This window comes from Mycteria americana, chromosome 1, assembly GCF_035582795.1.
Source record: "Mycteria americana isolate JAX WOST 10 ecotype Jacksonville Zoo and Gardens chromosome 1, USCA_MyAme_1.0, whole genome shotgun sequence".
Lineage (NCBI taxonomy): Eukaryota > Metazoa > Chordata > Aves > Ciconiiformes > Ciconiidae > Mycteria > Mycteria americana.
In genome coordinates this window covers 118,573,025-118,591,876 of record NC_134365.1, presented here as the reverse complement: position 1 = coordinate 118,591,876, position 18,852 = coordinate 118,573,025, and the positions used below count along the sequence as shown (strand labels likewise).

The window sequence follows — 18,852 nt, the reverse complement described above, 5'->3', positions numbered from 1 at the left end:
ATTAATAGCACAAAAAAATAAAGGGTCTTTGGTGGGGGAGAAAAAGAGGTCACCAGAATAAAATACCAGCTCCCACACAATTTATTAAAAAAGAAAAATACAATGCAAAAGGAATGGTGGCATCAAATCTTTAAAAGAATTTGGCAAGAAAGAGGATGACTCTCTACTGATATGTCTTTTTCAGTATTATTTTGTTAAACTGGCAACTGTGTGGTGTGTTCCAGTGAGTTTTATGGCCCAGTAATCCATTGCTGGATGAGAGGAATACATTATTTATAGATTAGAGTGTTTTAACATCCTAGCATGGGGTTGTTCAAGGAGGTCAGAATATAGCGCAGGGAAATGGGATTAGCCCAGCTGTGCTGCAAACAGTGCAGAAGCAGGAGAAAAAAAGGGAAGTTATCATGTAAATATTTGTTATTTTTATTGTGTCTTGCAAGGCATAGGTCACATAAGATTTAGGGGTTTCTAGAACGAGAGTGTAGTTTTTCTCTTTATTGGTTGCAACATCTCAAATTTTAATTGAATCGTAAACAAACACAAACATCCTTTTTCTCTGGCTCAGCAGGCTTGCTCTCTGCTGCTTGTTTGCTTTCTCAGTGGGATGGCGTTGAAGGATTTGAGGAAGGGGGAGCATTTGTGATAACTAACAAACCCCTCTTCCACATCGTTGCCGTGCGTGAAGCCTCCCTCCGTGCTCAGCTCCGTGCACAGGTCCTGGAAATACAGCCCCACCGGCTGGTGCTGCGGCTGGTGTGAGAGGCTCGTGGGCAAACGGGTAGTTAGTTGATTCACTGCAGAGCGCTTTTAATGTAATTGCTTTTGGAGACTTCCAATTACGCTTTCAATAAGAGTTGGAATGCGACGTTCTCGGGTAGCTTAAAAAGCCCTCGTAAAGCAAAGGAAATAAATGATCCCAGCAGCGGCCAGCAGTGTAACGGGGTGCCCATTAGGCAGTGCGTGCATCTGGGTGCGTGCAGGCTGAGGGGTCCCGTGTAGCTGCGGTCCTGGGAAGGCTCTCTGTGCCGAGCCCTTGCCTTGGCTCAAACGCAGCCCGTACAGGAGGCTCAGTGGTCTCGCTGCTGCTGGCACCCACAGCAGTTCCCTCTCTCCCTCACTGCCTTCGGTGGTCTTCCCAGCAGAGAGGCTGGGGTGGCAGGTTGGAGGTTAGCTCATGGGAGACCAGCAGTGGCTTAACTCTTGCATTTTCTAGTATTGTCTATAGTTGGTCTAGATTATGGGGTAAAAAAAAGCTCAAACTCACAGTGATGTTAACAAAGTTTAACAAATTGCCAAGCATTAGGTGGGCTGCAGGAACTGTGCGCGTGCTGTTAGGAGCGTAGCAAATGTGCCGTGGTGCAACTTCATCAAGAGTGGTATAAGATAAATTGCATTGCCTTGCATTGCCATAGGTGTAACTGAGCTACTGCTGATGAGCAGCACCTCTATAAGCTGACTGGGCCCTGACTGCAAATCACCTTGCGCATGTACACACCGCTGTAATGGCATGAGTGTTTCCAAGCGGGGACATTTCGGGAACGGTTTGCATTTGTCAAAAGATCAGGCATATGGATTACTTGTGGACATAGGAATGTGTGAAAGTCATGGTAGGTATGCTCTTCTGCAGAGGTAAGGGGATACAGGTGGTGCTGGTGGGCAGCCATGGTGGTGTGAACGGTTGTGCTTGTTTCTGAAGAGGCAGAAGCACTTTTTCTTGTGAAAGGTGCTCTGCATTTCTGTTTCTATTTTTCCTTCCAACCAATTTGGAACTGGCGGGCTCAGTTTCATGTGACTAATGCAAGAAAACGCCTCACTTGTTGAGGGGATTTTATTTTGAATAATAAGCACGGAAACAGCATTTGAATAGCATTGTCTGTATGAAACAGCCTTTTTTTTTTTTTTTTCTTTTTTTTTCCTCTGCATCAACACTTGCAGCACTAGTATTGTTGCCCAGATGCATTTCAGCTTATGGGCATGGCCACAGGGGGCTGCACAGCTGCTGGCAGGGCAGGCAGGGGCCAGGGGACCATGGCAGCTGCCTGGCAGAGGTGGGTGGTTCTGCTGCGCTGGCCTCTTGCTCCACAGAGCCAAAGCCTCCTGTGTGCGTAGGGAAATATCTCTTTCCCGTAGGGTTTGAGCTATCGGGGTGGTTGTCCTGGGGGTGACCCCTCCAAAGATAAGGCTCTCTGAAGTAGGCAGTGTAGGACACCGGTGAGTCATAGCTGCAGATGGATGAGTCAGGGGAGTTGCTGGACCTCCTCTCTCGCACTTTGTTGGAAGTTGGAAAGCGGTGCTTGGAAGCCTATAAAATAGCAGAGGTGGGAGGGAAAAAGGAAAACGTGTAGATTTTTGCATTAATATCTGCCTGCACCATTTTTGGAGGATGCACAGAGCCGCTCGTGCCTGTCTCTTCTTCTGTACGCTATGTTGCCATGTGGCTGCTGAAAATATCCTGCCTTTTGGTGAGAGGAGGCTTCACGGCTCCTATTAGAAACTGCTGTAGCAAACTTTGAAAACCTGATGTTGTGACTTTGCCAGGTGAGCAAACAGCGCTCTGTGGTCCTGCAGCCGAGTCCCTCTAATCCTCGAGTCAGAGGGAAAACAAATAAGCCTTCTGCTGTCCGCTTCCCAGTGGAAAATTGCTTTGTTATTCATTTGCATTAACCTGGGCGGGGAAGGTATATTCAGAGTGTGCTCCAGGCCCTTAGACATTGAAATGGAGACAAAGACTCCCCATTGCGCAAGGCCACCGCCGGGAAGGGAGGTGGGAAGGTGCTGGGTGCAGCCGCCTCCCTGCACCCGGGCGGGAAAGGGGCCAAAACCCTGGTGGGGACAGGAGGGATTTTGATCAAGGTCGGGGATGTGCAGGAGAAGGAGTATTTAATGGTTACTACAAAGCAGAGTTCACTTGAACAGCACTGCTTGATAGGTACATTCTCGCACGTTAACCGACGTGCCTAGCTGGAAGAAGCTGAAATGATTTTAACAGCCTGCATGGTATTACGCTAAATATTGCCAAAACCCCCAAATCCAGTGTGTGGAAGGACATTAACCGTGTGGTATAAACTTCCCAACCTGAAATTAGTGAACACGAGTGATCGATCTGAGTTAAAAAAAATGCAGCCGTATGACTGCTGCTCGCCAGCTCCGCGCCTGCGGCAAGTGTCTGAGAAGATGATTTTTGGGTTATCCCAGTCATGGGAAAGCTGCGTTTCAACACTGAAGTCTCATCTCCAAAGGGATCAGATGCATCCTTGCCCGTGCCCACGTTTTGCATGAAGTCTGGCAAAACCTGGAAGACCCAAAACTGCTCGCCTCCCTTTGCGAGTCGCCTCCCAGCTCACCTGGCGAGGGGGGACCCACGTGCGAGGCCCCGCTGCAGCCGGAGGGATGCCGCGGCACCGCACGGCGTGGCTGCAGCCCGTGGGTTGCTGGAGGAAACCTGCCGACCAAGCGCTGCGGGACTGGAAGCATTAACTACTCCCAGGTTTGGGGTGGGGGGGATTATTAAGTGATCGCTGCAGGTTTATGCGCTGAATTAAAGCGGTTGCTGAAAACCTTTGCCAAGCATCTGATGACTTTCACTCTAAGTGATGTGTAAAACATGCCAAAGGTTGCTTTGGTTAAAAATGATTAATGTGCTTTTTTAAATAGTGACAAAGGAGCTGCCTTTTTTTTCTACACAACTGCAATGAAAATGCTGTTTTTTACCCCCCCCCCGCCCCTTAAGTTGGAGGAAAGTTGCATTTTTGTTCACTTTTATGGCATCCTAGAGTGGAAGTTAGCAAGGTGCTGCTGTAAGAGATGCAAGCATAGGCAGCAGGCACCAGAAATGCACATAACCTTGGTGTAAGACTCGAGGCAGAAAACAGAAGTCAATTCAGTTAGGAGTTGCAGGATGAAACTTATGACAAAAAAGCCAGTGGGAGTTATTTCCTTGCTGCTTTTATTTTTTTTAAGCAAATTAATCTTAATACTTTAGTAACATCTGGATGATTTCTTGGTAATCTTTTTCTGGGAAGCACTTTTTTGTGTGTGTACTTTGTTGTGGAATGATAAATCACTGTAATTTACCAGCCCGTTTTTTTAAAATTTGGAAAGTCATACTATTTGATATGTTCCTTCAAGCTGTCATTCCTGGAGGCATATGAATGAATACATGACATTTCAGCTTCTGTTTACTGTTTAAAACAGGTCTTTATGCTTGACATGTTTACCTGAGCATACCTTCAAGTTTGGAATTTATGTTTTTTTTTTGTTTTTTTTTTTAAAGGGAAATTAAAAGGAACGGGAGATTTTTGAGGAGGAAGTAGATGCAGTCAGTTGTTTTGGGCCACCTGGACTTGAACACCCGAAAAAATATCCGGAGCTCCACAAAGACTTTGGACCCCTTGGCAGTGTCCCTGGGAGCCCCTTGTCCTTCCTGCCCGGAGCAGCCGGCAGCACAGGCTGTCATCCCTGGCCGGGGGACAGCCAGTGCCTCTCTGCTGAAATGTGGCCTCCAGCCTTTTTGCAGCAGGGGTTTGAGGCCGGAGGAGGGCAAAGTTGCACATCCGCACAGGTACTCAAACAGCTGGAGTCTGTATTTCGAAATAACATTAAGTAATGCAGGGAATAAGCAGAACATGGCTGTCCGGGAGCATGAGAAAACCACGGTACCTACCACAGTCAGCTTTTGATTTATGCTTCTGGGCAAGCGAAAAGAAAGAAATCGAGGCTTTTTTGGAAACATGGCTTTGGGAGTAAAAATGTCTGCAGGGCTGTGGGTGCTGGAGCTGCGTCTTTGGGAGAAGGGGGCAGGATCATTTGGAAACAGAAGCTTTGCGGGGAATGTCTACCTGCGGCCTTGTTCGGGCTCCTGGGGCTTCACAGCTAATGAAGAAACCTCGTGTTTCTGAGGACCTTACAGCTGTCCTCGTTGGGATCTCCTTTTCCAGGGAAAGGTGTTTGGTAAGGGAGCAGGGAGAAGCTGGCAGTGAACAGACTGTGGGGAAGGGCAAGGATTTGGGACGGGATGGGGCTGGAGGAGAGAGAGATAGAAATAGGGGTTGGGCTCTCTAAATTGGACGTATTGGCCAGCGCTGCAGGGGCTGGAGTCTCATCGGGTGTGTGTTGCGGTTAGTCCTCCTGCAAAAGAGGAGGCTGAGCCACTTTATGCCTGCCGAAAACCTGGTCTCTGTTGTCGAATGGTGTGGGCTGGTTCCCCCAAAGTATTAGATGCCATTTGGAATGGGAGCTGGGGCTGCCCTGTTGCACGAGGCATGGTATAGCTTCCCCCGCCAGCACCAAATAAATGGCAATGAAATAATTGACCAGCCTGGGTCTGTGACGATAGGGAAAACAGCTACAGCTTTGTGTGAGCTCCTGGACCAAGGATCGCATATCCTTGTGTGACTGTAAAGCAGCTGGGAGCTCTGGTTTCAGTCCACGCTGGAGCTATCAGATGCAAGCGCAGTCTGAATACAGCAGGGTCCATGATCAGTTCTCAGGAGGTGATTGGGGTGGATGGCGTCTCAGAAGAAAAAGGTTTCCAGAGAACGTGCCCCTTGTGTCTATAAAACACAGATATTACAACTTGCAAACGCATAGGAACTATGTCAGTGGAGTATGCTATTTTTGCATAATTCAGCAACGTAGAACATCAGAGAAACGTGTCTTGTGAAAGTAAACAGTGAAGTGCTCTAAAAAATGTTTGTTTGGTGCCGAGTACAAATGTGCAAGGGGAAAAAAGGTTGAAGTCTTTGAAGGTTAATTGAAGGAGCCCAGTAAAACCACAGCTCCCAGACAGTGAGTGGTCAGGCAGGCAAAATTGCAAATGAATCTATTAAGAGAAAAAATAACATCCTATATAGTAAAATATGCAGCACTATAGAGATGGCACGATAATAAAAGGCTGAGGACATTGTATGTGGTTGACGTAGAGTAGCAAAGAGCTATGAAGTTGCTATCCAGGGATGGTATCTTATTCCTCGGAGACCGCCTTTCCTTCTGGAGGTGCTAGTGGAGGCTGTTGTTAGCTCAAGGGTGGGGGGGGGGTGGGTTGCTTTTTAGCTGTAGTGTTTTTTTGGGGAGGTAGAGCCCTGTGCTCATGAGACAAGCACATAACACTAACTTAAATGTACCGAGTGAGGTTATGCAAGTAAACCTTCAGGTTCCTGATGTGCATTCAGGGCTTTGCTGGATTCCTTTCCCCTACTAAAATCTTTACTTTTAGAGTTGGTTTCAGTGTTGATTTTCTGAAGAGATGAAGGGGGGCTGCCTCTAGCAGGGAGTGTAGTCTGGTGGTTGGAATAGGAGATCGGTTCCTGCCACCGATGACTTGCCCACAGTTCAGGCATGGTTGCTTGATGCCTCAGTGCCTCTGTAAAGGAAGATGGCTCCTCACACACAGATTTTGTGGATTAAAGAACATTTACAAAGTTTTTCTGATATTTATTGAATATAGTTTGCACATTTCCAGTGAATTTTACCCTAAGTTGTTTTAGCCTAGAGCTGTTGTCTACAAGAGGAACAAGAAGTCTGAAGAATTGCCTTTGGAGTCAGTTTGGAGTTCAGCTGACCTCATTTCCAGCATGTAGACCTGCCTGCCAGCCCCTGCAAATACATGCACCCTTGCACTGGGATGGGGTCCTAGTCTGAGCTCCAGGGCTTCTTGGGGTTGGGGGGCTGGATCCTCCTTGCCACCAGAACCTGCTCCAACTTTGCCGAGCTTATCAGAAGCCTGTGGGTTGATCATCCTATTTTTGAAATGGTTCCCCAGCCCGTGTTGCCTGAGGTAGCTGGATACCCCCCATCTGACTGGGATTTTCCTCCACACAGCGGGTTTAAGAGAAGCACAGCTGGCCATCCTTAGCTTGCCTGTAATTTAGACAAGATTACAGGCAAGCTGCAGATAGCCAGCTTTTTAAGAGCAATCTTGAACCTGCTCATCAGAGCGTACCTCTCACTTTAAACTTACTGAGTCCAGCCAGCTGCAGAGAGCTATTTCTGTACAGGAATCCCTTTAAAGTTTAATGCACTTTTTGCTCATTGAACCCCAGAATGTGTCACTTGAGGGAGCAGCATCAGGTTTTTGAAACCTCTGCCCACCTGTTGCTTCCACTGACTTTTCCATAACATGCTCTGGTCCTAGATTATTCAGAGAGAGAAGTAAAACAAATCCAACAGATGGGTTTTGGCAGCATGTAATACTGATGAGAAGGCATTAAGGATTAAAGCATTTTCAGCAGGTATTTGAAGTTACACTTTTGTCAAATTCTCTTTAAAAATGTGTATTTGAATATGGGCAGATAAAAGCTTTTAGAAGGTTTTATTCCTCTTGGAGCTACTGATTCATTCTCTAAATGGCAATAAAATTTCTTGCCTCGCTGCAATCTGCGAAAAGCTGTTAGTCATGTCTCAATGTTACTCAGAACTTGGTACAGCAGGGAGAAACAGCAACTTCATGCCTTCCTGGCGGCGCTTGCTTTTCGCTACCATCTTCACACCAGAAGGTACCAAAACTTGTTGCTGTGAGTTCTTTTAGCAAAATTCTTCAGAGGTCTCAGAAATGAATACATTTGTGCGGAGGCCTGTCCAGCCTCTCTGCTCGCCCGCTTTCTCAGCTCTCCACTCGAAGGGCTTTCAAAAGCCCGGAGTGTTGGCTGGGTTGGCTGGTGGGTGCTTAAGGCTGGAGACCCTCCCTGCCGTTCCTGGAGCTCAGTGAGGCTCCCGGCTGGAGCTGTTGAGAGGCAGAGGTTTGGGATGTTGGCAAATGAAAATAATTTTTTATTGCTAAAGCTGGACCAAATTTCACATTTAGAGTCTCTAGTAGTAAAACTGATAGAACAGTAAGAGGATTATCTTCTTCTGACCTCTCTCTTTAAACCTAATAGATGAATGCCGGAGGCCAGGGATTCATATTCCACCATGCCCGACCTACGATTTAGTGCAGTATTATCTCAAAGCAATTGAGTGGGTCCTACAAGTCTGTATATCAGACTAATTCTGGTCATCTCTTAAGGAGGTGCATATGATTCCTTTCACTTCATTTTAGAGAGGCCTTTTATGTGAAGCACAGTGATGTTGTGTTTTTTGATACTCTGATGAAATTACACGGTGTTGAGCACAGTCCCTTCTGTCTAACTAGATATCTGTCACTACCACGTCACCTGCTTGAGCACCTCACCTATATAAATGGATTTATTCTGACTTTATTTCAGTGATACAGGAAAGTAATTTCTCCATCAGTAAAAGGAGATTTGAGATGCAGGGAGATTTAAGATACTTGCCTGTGAATCCGTGGAATTAAGTTTTGAGAGTGGAGCCCTAATCTAGTACCTTCGCTATAAGATACAGCCTTCGCTTAAGCTTCACAACTGAATAAACTAATAAACCTGTCAGAAAGCCTGGGTGCTGCATGCCGAAATTCTTGGCTTGCAACTGAACAGAATCCTCTAGAATTTAAAAATTTAGAAAAAAAGGGGCCTCAGCTCTAAAGGCACATCCCCTTCTTTGAAAAACATCCCCCATGCGTCTGATCTGACCGTTCTCCTAAAATCTTGTTGAATACCTGAAAATAAGCGACGGTGCTGACTGTAAAGAAAACAACAGGAACATGAACATGCCCGATGTAAGTACTGCAGGTTATTTCATCAGGCTAATAACAGAAAATAGGTCTACCCGATGGGACAGCATTGTATAACATTGTCGAATTTATTCAGCAGTACAGAATGTGATCTGAAATGCTACCTGTTAGCATTAGCTGTTTCACTGTAAGTCGTGGATTTGAGGACTCAAGCTTTCTGATTGTTTCTGGCTGAATGTGATTATCTCAATAGCTACACTTGAAAGCTGTTATTTTATTTTCATTATGACATTGTAATAGTGCTCAAAGGATTAAACATAAATGTATGTGAAGAGCTTGATCCCTAAGAGTGTGAGGCAAAATTGTGTGCCTGAGCTGGGTTATCATGATTTCATATAGAAATTGAGGGTTTTTTTTTTGACTGAACGACCATTTATGCATCCAGCTTGTCACAGACCGGTGCAGATAGTCATTTTCTTTGGGCTGTCGTCAGGATCACATATGCACATTGGACTGCACCATTGGAGTTGGGCAGCCAACTCCTGAACACGTGAGGATGCTCAGAGGGCTGAGCCAGTGCTCTGGAAATGCCTGGAGGTCCTTAGGCCCCCAGGTGAGAGTTTCCCTGCTTATGGTGAGGTTTCCCTCTCCTCCTTCAGTGCCGTTGGTACCAAGGACACCAGTGGAGTTGATTTTCCTGTGCAAAGGGGATTCAGCTGCAGCGACAGAGTGTACCTGGACATCGATATCACTGCATCTGTCTCTACAAAATCCCAGTAGAGTTGACTTTTTTTGGTTTTGTTGCCAAAAAGGTTGTATGGGGACCAGAGTTTAGGGTTCTTCATGCCTCTAAAACTCCCACTATCTGAGAAGCCTTTGGGGTGTGCAACGGAGTAGCTACAGGGCCACAGGATCTGGCCGAGGCAGCAGCCATGCATGGAGCGCTCGGTCCTGAAAGCACCGAAGAAAAGGTAGCTAAGGGTGTTGTCTTCTGTAATAGCAAATTAAACTGGGCACTGAGTCACTGAGTGCCCGCAGCCGTCCATACCGGTCCCCTATTGGAAGTTACCGCCCCTGCAGCAGCGATGGCAAAATACAACATTAAGCTGTACGGCTCAGCCTGTACGCCCAAGTTAAAATCAGAGCAGTGCACTTGGGTACACCCATGGGGATGGTTTTAGCCACCGCACCCTAACCGGCCCTCCTGTTGATATTTACTATCCCTTGCTAATAGGTGAAAAGATTAAGACAATGCGATGAAATCACAAAATGTAAGAGTGAGGAGAAAGGAGAAAATACTGTATTACCTACATTTTATATTAGGAAAATTTAATGCTAGTAGTTATTTTGACCTTCACTTGAACTATGCGATGAAGTTCTTTTAGTTGTTCTTGATGGAGCTAACACTACAGTGTTTTTCTTTGCAGCAGAGTAATCCATAAAGCTGTACCAGGTTTTTCTTCCAAGTCCTGTAGGTTATTCTTTTAATTAAAAATGCAGTAAATTTAAGTGCTTTTTTTAGTAAGAGAGTGTTGAAAATATTCTAAATACACCTCTGTTAGTCCAACGCAAGACCATTTTAATTTAAAATCAACAAATGTTTCAGCTGAGTTTCCATAACGATTATTAGTTTTTAATTATTTCTGCCATTTTGCCTGATTAAAAATGGAATTATTACTCTTCTAATTCTAAATCTAATTCTATTTACTGACTTGGCATGTAGAATTGCTTCCTGGCTTCTTTCATGAAAGGCACTGTAATCTCCTCGGAAAAGCTGGATGGCTGTTGCACTGATGTTTCTTCATCTAAATGGATTTGAAAATACTGGTAGAATTTTGAGGTTTTATTTAAGGCTGGTCTAAATAGCAACATATTAATGTATTTAATCATCAGGTCAGTTTGTGTGACATCAATCACAACTTTGTGGTCAATCTAGTCCAGGATGTCATGTTTGGTATCACGTCAGCTAAATTAAAATTAATGGTTAGCTGTCATGATATTGAATGTGATTTATCCTGATTTATTCTTCTCTATATGCAAATTCGGACCTGTTCCAGCACACATAGCCTGTACTTTTGTGCAGTGGTTTTCAACATCTTTTGGTTAGTACATCCTTAAAGCTGTTCCAGCAGAGCTGTGAATCCCTTAGAAGTCGTCGGTGGGCAGTGTGCTGCGTAGCAGCTGTGGACGTGGTCTCCCGGTCCCCTCCTGCAGATTCCCACGGGTTGCTGCAGAGACCACAGCTCAAAACCTACAGGAGAGACTGCCGAGGCATTTGAGCGTATGGACTTGGGATATCACTCCTGTGCCATGGGCTAGGCTGGCTTTAGTGTTTCAAGTTGTTACTTGCATACCTCCAGGTAGTGCAAGAATGGTCTTTGTGAGTGATATCCTTTCAGTAGAAATTTAGCAACGTGTTATACTTGGCATGGCAAATGAATCAACAAAATTAACTGCATTTTGTTTTTTTTTATTTTATGTTAGTACTAAGAACTGCATTCACTGTTGTTCATTTTGTTATTTAGTGCTTGTCTCAAATACAGGCTAAGTTAGAAAATATGTACAGTAGGACATTTTTCTGTTCACACCATGTGGCACTCTTCTGAATATTTCTCTCAAACTCCATAATGAATTAATTGGGCAAAATCACACACAGCTGACAAAAAATTCTGTTCTGTTTCATTTTGATGGGTAGCAGCCTAAGCGATGTACACTGCAAGAAAACATCTAAGTAGCGTTCTTATGGAATCAACAATTCATAATTCAATTTAGTCCGAAGTCACTGGCTGACAGGTTAAACTGAGAGCTGTCCTCATGTCTCCATTAATCTTCATCTGAAAGTTCCCTGGAAAAAATGCTAGCCCGGGGATGGCTTCATTGCCGATAGGCATGCTAGCAATCTTGCTTTGCATTGATCCGCGCTTCAAGCTGCTCACTTGAATTATGGGCTAATTCTGTCTGGAATTCTGCATAATTTTTTAATCTTGTTTCTTTTAATAAAGTTACTTGTCAGGGTGATATCTGAAATAATGACCTTGGTGTAGTACTGCGGGACAATACTTAACTTCAGTCACGTGAGTGTTCAATATAAAGAAATCGCTTGAGTGTAGTGGGAGCCAACTTACGTTCCAGTAGTGCTGAGCTTCGCTCAGATCTCATATTATAGCATTTAAATACCTTCCTTGGAAGTGGATGTTAGATTTCCATGGGGGAAAAGAACATGGATTCTGGAAAACTTGTATAAACAAATTACACTTGGCAAGCAGGATGCTGCTGTGTTTTTCCTGCTTGTTAAAAGTTCCAGTAAAAAGGTCTCTTGATGATACAGAAATGTCCCAGAATATAGACTTGGTCAGAAGAAACTGGGAGCCAAAGCAGGGCCATACCTTTTCCCATTGAAGCACCATCCTGCCTATGTTTGCACTTTCTGCATTTTTTGTGATGTATTGACAGAGAATGTCAGGATAAGTTTCCTGAAAACAAAGGACTGATTGAATAAAGCCTTTTTCTCTATTGTTCCCAAAACTGGTTACGGGCCTTTTTTTCTCCCATAAGCCTGTTAGGTTGGGCTTTAAAAAACAAAACCCATACCCCAAACAATACAGTAAAACCAAAAGCGCCAGAGCAGGTGTTGCCCACTTGTTAAGACAAGTATAGGACTTGTTTCCTTTTCAAAACACAGTTGGAAGTCAGGTTTTAAGGAGGAAGATCAAAATGGAACTATTGAGCATAAACTTAGAAAGTTGGCCCGTGCCCTAAAATTGCATATTGACGTGCAGCGTTGTGAGAAGAGCAGGTTATTAACCTTGCTGAGCTCCTGCGAGCACGTATAAATCCCCGCACAAAACCTTCCTAGAGTTTTCCCAGCCTTTTTGCTTGTTAGGAAGATTAATTGCAATCCCTTTCCTTTCCCCTCCCATTCCGATATTCCAGATCTTGTTAGCTGCCTTTCCTCATGGTCTGGGTTTTTCTCAATGCTTCACGCCTCAAATTAAGCACCAGCTTTTATGAATGGCTCCTAGAGACGCACTTGTATTACTTGGTAGAGAGTTGGCATTGCTTTCTGCCTGCCCACAACTGAATTATTCTTGTGAAGATTTCTACCTGCCATCTTACGCACCTCTGTGTTGCAGTATTGGTTAGTGCCATCCAGGTAGGGGGTTTTCGGCATTTCTGTAGATGCTAAAAAAATGGTCGCAGCATGTTGGGTGCGTGCTTCCTCCGGGCACCGCAAGACCGAGCCCAGCAGCCTGGGATGCACTTGGATGCGCGTTTGGCTGGGGCTTCCTGCATCTCCTGTGTAAACAAATGCTTATTTTTTTTATTTCACCTCTGTGTTCAGATTTCACTGGGGCATTTTTCCTGGTCGGTATGGGAGCTGTCAGCAAAGGTCTCTGCCTAATTTGCTGGTGGGGCTGGGGGAAGTTGTTTCCCTTGAAAAGTTCGAGGTGCCCATTGTGTAAAATGTTTCGCAAGTCACGTTGCGCTGGGAAAAGTACATGGCGGGGCAGACTCTGCAAGCTGGAGCGGAAAGGTACCCTGCAAAAGTGATTATACATTCCTTTTCATGCTTTGTGTGGTGTTTTTTTTTTTTTGTTTTTTTTTTTTTAAGAGGCAGAGAATATGTTCAGGCATGTTAAAACCTGCGCGAGAAGCGATAATCGAGTACCTCCCTCCTTTCCCACAGCTGGGCGTAGATAAGACGCGCCAAACCTCATGTCTGGCTTCTTTTGTTCGCAGCCCTCTCCCGCGGGGGCTGCTGCATGGCCTCTGTTTTGAGCTGGAGAGGGGCGAGGTGGTCGGGGAGCAGTTTGCCTCTTTCCTTCCGCCTGCGGCACACAAGCAGCCCTGACACCCCTGAGCGGCAGTGCCCGTCCCTGTCCCCATCCCGGGGGTCTGCGCACCCCTCTCGCCACGGTGCTTGCTGTTGACCCCTAAATTGCCGGGCTGGCGGTGCACAGGGCCCTCTCCCTGCCCCATCACCCTATCCCAGGGAATGAGGTCTCTGCCAAAACCCACCTTCTTCCCCCTGTTCCGCCGTCTGGTGAAATCAGTAAGACTTCAGGCTAAAGCAGAGCTCACGGCGAATGGGGGGGGGTAGAAATTGGCCTCAAACCGTGTTTCCAGCCATTGCTGTAGTAGTTTATTTGTTTCATTTCAAAGCCATTGTAGACATGGCTGGTTTAAATGACTTCTCCCTTGCAACCTGCTGTGCTGATAAGTGGTCAGACGAAACGATATCCCGCATATTAATTGGTGCAGTGGGATTTGGGGTGATGCTTGGAGGAGCGTCACTCTTGTTTTTAACATTAAGTTACTCTTCAAATGTTTTTATGATCTTTAAAAAGAATTTACTGCCTGTGTACGTAATTATTAATCTAATAATGAAACCTGAAATGAATCCTGAAAGTTGGTGAATCTGTCTGAAACACTGCGAATAACGGAAGCCCATCAGGTTTCTGTATCTTTTATAAATACAAGCCTCCGGAACAAATGAAGCGACAGAAATCCCACAAAAATGCCACAGTTAACGGACTTACTGTTTGCTACACTGTATAAGATTACAGAAATACTGGTAGCTAATTGCAGCCTTACAGATGTCACCAGGAGGACGGTATAGTGGGTTCTACAGCCTGTGAGATGGGCTGAAAGGAGAGATGATTTTTCTCTAGCCTGTGCTGTCTTCATTTGGCTCTCAAAAGTTTAAAGCAATGAATGCTTTTTGCAGAGGAACAAGAGCGTTTGGTTGCTTTTTGGGTACCCTGCCTGAACGTAGCTGCTGTGGGAATTTCATGTATTTAAAAAAATTATATATAAGATGTTAACGAGGGTGTTTTCAAAATGCTTACTGTGAGTTTCCTTTGAAGCACACCTTTTTATTTTTTTTTCAAACGGGAAAGTGAGATGTGCTGCCCTAGGACTGCTACCTGGGGCAATGCCGGGAGCCGGCAGCTGGGGAGAGCGGCAGCGCTGCCTGCCACTGCCTTTGCTTCCTCCTCCTCCTCCTTCTCCTCCTCCTCATTGGGGCTGTTGGGTCTCCTGGGCCAGAGCGGGGAGAAGGGGTGGAGAAGGAGCCTTCCCCACAGCCGAACCCTGGTGGGACAGCCCCTGAGAGAGGGGTGAGTGGAGCCGGCTTTGGAGGCTCGGGCACAGCCCGGCTGGTGAGGGGACTGCGGGCCAAAGAAAAGGGTGCTAAAAATGAGCGCTGAGGAAATGATTTTTAGAAAGGCCAGAGAAATAACGTCTTGTTTCTCTGAGATTTTTTTTTTTCCGTTCTTTGCTCCCTTCTGCCTTTTCCTTTTTGGTGTGAAAGTACGTGCATGAGGCAAAGAAGAATTTCCCATTGCAATTCAGAAACAGTAGAAGCCGGGCTAAGCTTTTTGGGTTTGTGTGCGACTCTTCAAACCTCATTACTTCTTAGGGGGCCTGATCCAAAGCCCATTGAATTAATTTTCCACTGATTTCACTAAGGCTTTTGGGCCGGGCCCAAAGCGAGGTGTTTAAGAGAGCTGCTGCTTTCTGCAGGTGGGAGGGCCTGGATCGCTCGTGTGGCGGCTTGTTCCGAGTGAGACCGATATGCATAAGCTCGACAGCTTCCTTTTGAAGAAAAGGATGGTGTCAGCACTGTGGAGGGAGACGCTTTTTCTTCCCCTGACAGACCTGAGGGTTTCTGCCCACCCTCAGCGTAGCCAGAAGCTGGCAGCCTCGCAGGCTGACAGCGATCGGCTGCAGTATCGCAAACAGGAGAGCGTCTGCGTCGCTGCGTGTCGCAACGGCCGGAGGCTGCTTGGAGCAGCCCGGGTTTTGCACAACAGGGACCGGCGGAGAAAAGAGTGACTTTCCCCTCCGAGCAAGCCGAGAGCAGCAGGGCTGGCGGCGGAATGAAGAAGGGCATCGCGTCGCTGGGGGCGGGTGCAGGAGCGGGGTGCAGCAAGGCCGGATACGTGTTAACAGCACGTCGCTGGTGTGGTGCACCGACACAGCCCCCTCGCAGTGGTGCGAAGCCTTCCTCGCGCGGCTGGCGCTTAGGCCAGCAAAACAGCGCTTTTGCTGGAAGAACTTATTCTAAGCTTGTTTTTTTTTTGGGGAAAAAAAAAAAAAAGTGTTACTATAAGTTATGTCACAGTTTTGCTCCGATAAGTGTATTGCAGTGGCCTCTGCAGGCATAATCAGAGGTCGTGCTCCATCAAATTTGTGACTGACACAGCTGTGCTGGCACATACTTGTAGTGTAGGTCTGGCCTGAATCTTGAGACTGTGCTTAGATTCCTGCACTGCATAGAGCTGTCTTTCCTCATTTAGTGTACAGGGCATAACTTTTTGGCAAAGATTTTGTAGGATTTGAGTTGGTTGAAAACTGTAAATGATAAAGTGCAAAATACTGGCTTTTTTCCCCCCTCCTCCTCTTTTCATTTAGGTATGTCAGCTCTGAAAAGTGGTGGAAAAAACCAAGTAAACAAGAGGAGGAGGGAATTGCATTTAAAATATTTTGATTTCCCTCTTGGGTGACTTGAAGGGATGTGCAGCCTATCAATGCTGAGTGACAAGGTGATCTTTTAAGATGGGAAGACTGTCTCTGACGGCAGGATGTCCGGAGGTCACCAGAGCATCTGTAGGGCAGACTCTGTACTAGTGATCTGAAAACTTAACAGTAAAGACCTCTGAACCAGCACAAAGAATATTGTTTTTCAAAAAGAGGTGCAAAGGCTGGTGCAAGCGCTGCAAAACCAAGGAGTCTTTGTTTAGCTCGATTGTAAAGGTGTCCTTTGCTTCTCTCCTTTGGCCCTTCTTTAAAGGGGTTCCCTTTAAAATTCCCTTTTAAAATGGCAGTAGTCTCTACTTTGTCTTTGAGGTATATCCACTTGCTGCAAAAAAAAAAAAGCTACTCCTTCTGCCCTAGGTCTGTAGGATCAGTGTGGAGATATGGTGAGGTTGGGGCTGCTGGTGGAGTGGAAGGCACGGGGGAGTCACCTCTCCTGGTGGCTTTGGCACAGGAGGGAGGAAGCATGGCTTTCAAGAGGACTGAAATTCAGGCTCCCTGATATTATTTTTAACACCTATTTGAGTAAAAATCACTTTATCCAGTAACACAGTGGGGGCTGTGTGCAAAGAGGCAAAAACAGTGCTGGGAAGTTATTGGGAAAGTGTGATCTTTCCTGCAGTTTGGAGATCGCTCCCTTTGTCAGACGGATGCCATTCACATGAATTCAGGAACTGTTGTGAGCTCAGGTGGGCTGAATAATTCACTTGTAACACGGGCATAGGTGAATATGGTCAGTGTGCCCACAAATACACCATGTGTACATTTACTGTAATTTTTATTTTCATTTGGGCTGGAATGATGCCACAGAAAATATCAGTAGCTTTCTCAGCTACTAAAATCATCTACCACTCTTTAAATTTAAAGAGGAAACTGGTTATTTTCTTGTAGGACTATTTTGGGCCACATACCAACGTGAAGCATTGAAATGATGGAATGACACTTACTACTGCTGAAAATATCAAGTGCTGTGTAGATTTAGTGTGTCTTCGTTTGATGGTGTGGCTGATATTTCACCAACCTGGCATTTTTGAAGAGGTACAGCTGTTGTTTCGTGAGATGTTTGCATTTCTAATGCATACTTTAGATTTCCTTGAAAAAGCCCACTTAAGCATGTTATAATATTTTAGCACTGTATAAAGTTTCGTTTATGTGACTATACCCTGCAGTAACTGCTACAGGTAAGAAAAATATTCTTCTTATAAATATTAAGGCAGAACATTTTATTAGTGACCTTCTTTTATAAAAAAGGCATTGAACCAGAGCTGACAGTAAGGAGTTTTCCTCCAACGCTCTGGTTGTGCTTCAGTCAGGCGACATCTGTAGTGCTCTCTCTAATAAATAGCTCTACTGGGTGACTTTCCAGTAATGGTTCACTTCAGGCTAGGCAATCAATTTTTCTTTTCTGATGAATGGTTTATTCACTGAAATGTGGTTTGTGAGTTTGGGACAGCTAAGAAACTCTGGAGCCGGTTATAAGCTGTGGAGGGCCACAGTCAAGTGATACTGTGTTGTTGGAGCTCCCAGGCGGGATTAGCAGACGCGCGGCAAGATCCAAGGCTCTGAGTGATCACTACAACCACAGATTTGACTTAAACTCACTCAGTCTTTTCAGCTGAAAACTTAATTTTCCAGGTATATCAATAAAATAGAGAAAGAGTGGCTTCCCCACCCTCACCCCTGCATGCATGCACGCACCCGCATACTCCTTTCCATCCTATACCCAGGAGGATGTCAATCCTCCAAAACCAGGGAGGTCCAGATAAAAGTCCTCTGTCTGGTGAGCCTACAATCTCCATTTACCACTTCTGTGGGAGGCACCTTTGCAGGAGGCTTTCTTGAGTTACTACATTATCGGATGCTCCCGGAACAGTTGTCCTCAGTTTGTCTTGTAATTAGTTGCTTATGCTTTTCATATAATATTTAAACATCGAGGCACTAAGAGAAAGTGAGAGCTTGGTGCTGGAAAATTCCCACCTAGGATTTGGAACGCCTCTTCTTGCTCCTTCTCTGGTGATACTTTTTGAACCGTTTTCAAAAGAAGAAGAAAACTGAAGCTGTTTTTGGCAGTCTGCTCTATAGGATGTCAGGAGCTCAAAGGTACAAGACCCACAGCTGGCCAACTGTCAGTGCTGGCTTTGCATGAATTACAGGTAGCTTGTGTGTGCCAGCAGCAACATTTTGCCTTTACTGACCATAGTTTGCAAAGCCAGAGGAGAACTTGAACCAACTACTGTGCCTGCCAGACTATGGAGAATTAGCCCAGCTTCATCAATGTATTACTTTTTGCGTATTTCTCAGAAAGAGCTTGAGTTTCACACCTTTTGAAAGGATGAGCTCTCTCCCTTGATGCAATGCAGTCCATGGATCCCACCAAAGTTGGTCAGTTCATGAAATCCAGGGCAGTAATCGTCTCCTAGGCAAGCCAGCTGGATCCACTGGGGTTGCTAGTGCACACAGTTGCCTTTCTGCTACACGCTTGTGTCCCATTTCACTACAGATTTGTTATTCTAGAGGCAAAGTTTAATCTGTCCAAGAGAAATTATTGTGCAAAACTTGTATAGTCTTCAATCCTTGTCCATTGAAACGTGTCTGAGAGAGAGATCACCCTGGCTTGCTCCTTCAGCTCCCGGGGCTGGCACCAGTCACGCTGGGACGGTGGGGACCTGCCTGCTGTGCATCTCTCTTGTCCTGGGAGATCCCACGTACACGCTGGGGGCTGGCTGCTTTTAGGCAGGTCTCCCTGC

General features: G+C 45.6%; 1 protein-coding gene across 8 annotated transcripts in view; it reads left to right on the top strand.

Moving 5' to 3' along the window:
- The window catches only part of TIAM1 (TIAM Rac1 associated GEF 1), a 194,372-nt gene that overhangs the window by 76,543 nt on the left and 98,977 nt on the right, over nt 1-18,852 (top strand). The window contains exon 1 of one of the 8 annotated variants that reach the window (XM_075517335.1): nt 7,221-7,229. The exons of the other annotated variants lie outside the window; for them this stretch is intronic. The gene's annotated coding sequence lies outside the window, so the exon portion shown is untranslated. Of the gene's footprint in view, nt 1-7,220; nt 7,230-18,852 lie in introns of those variants that run through there. 8 annotated transcript variants of the gene reach the window in all.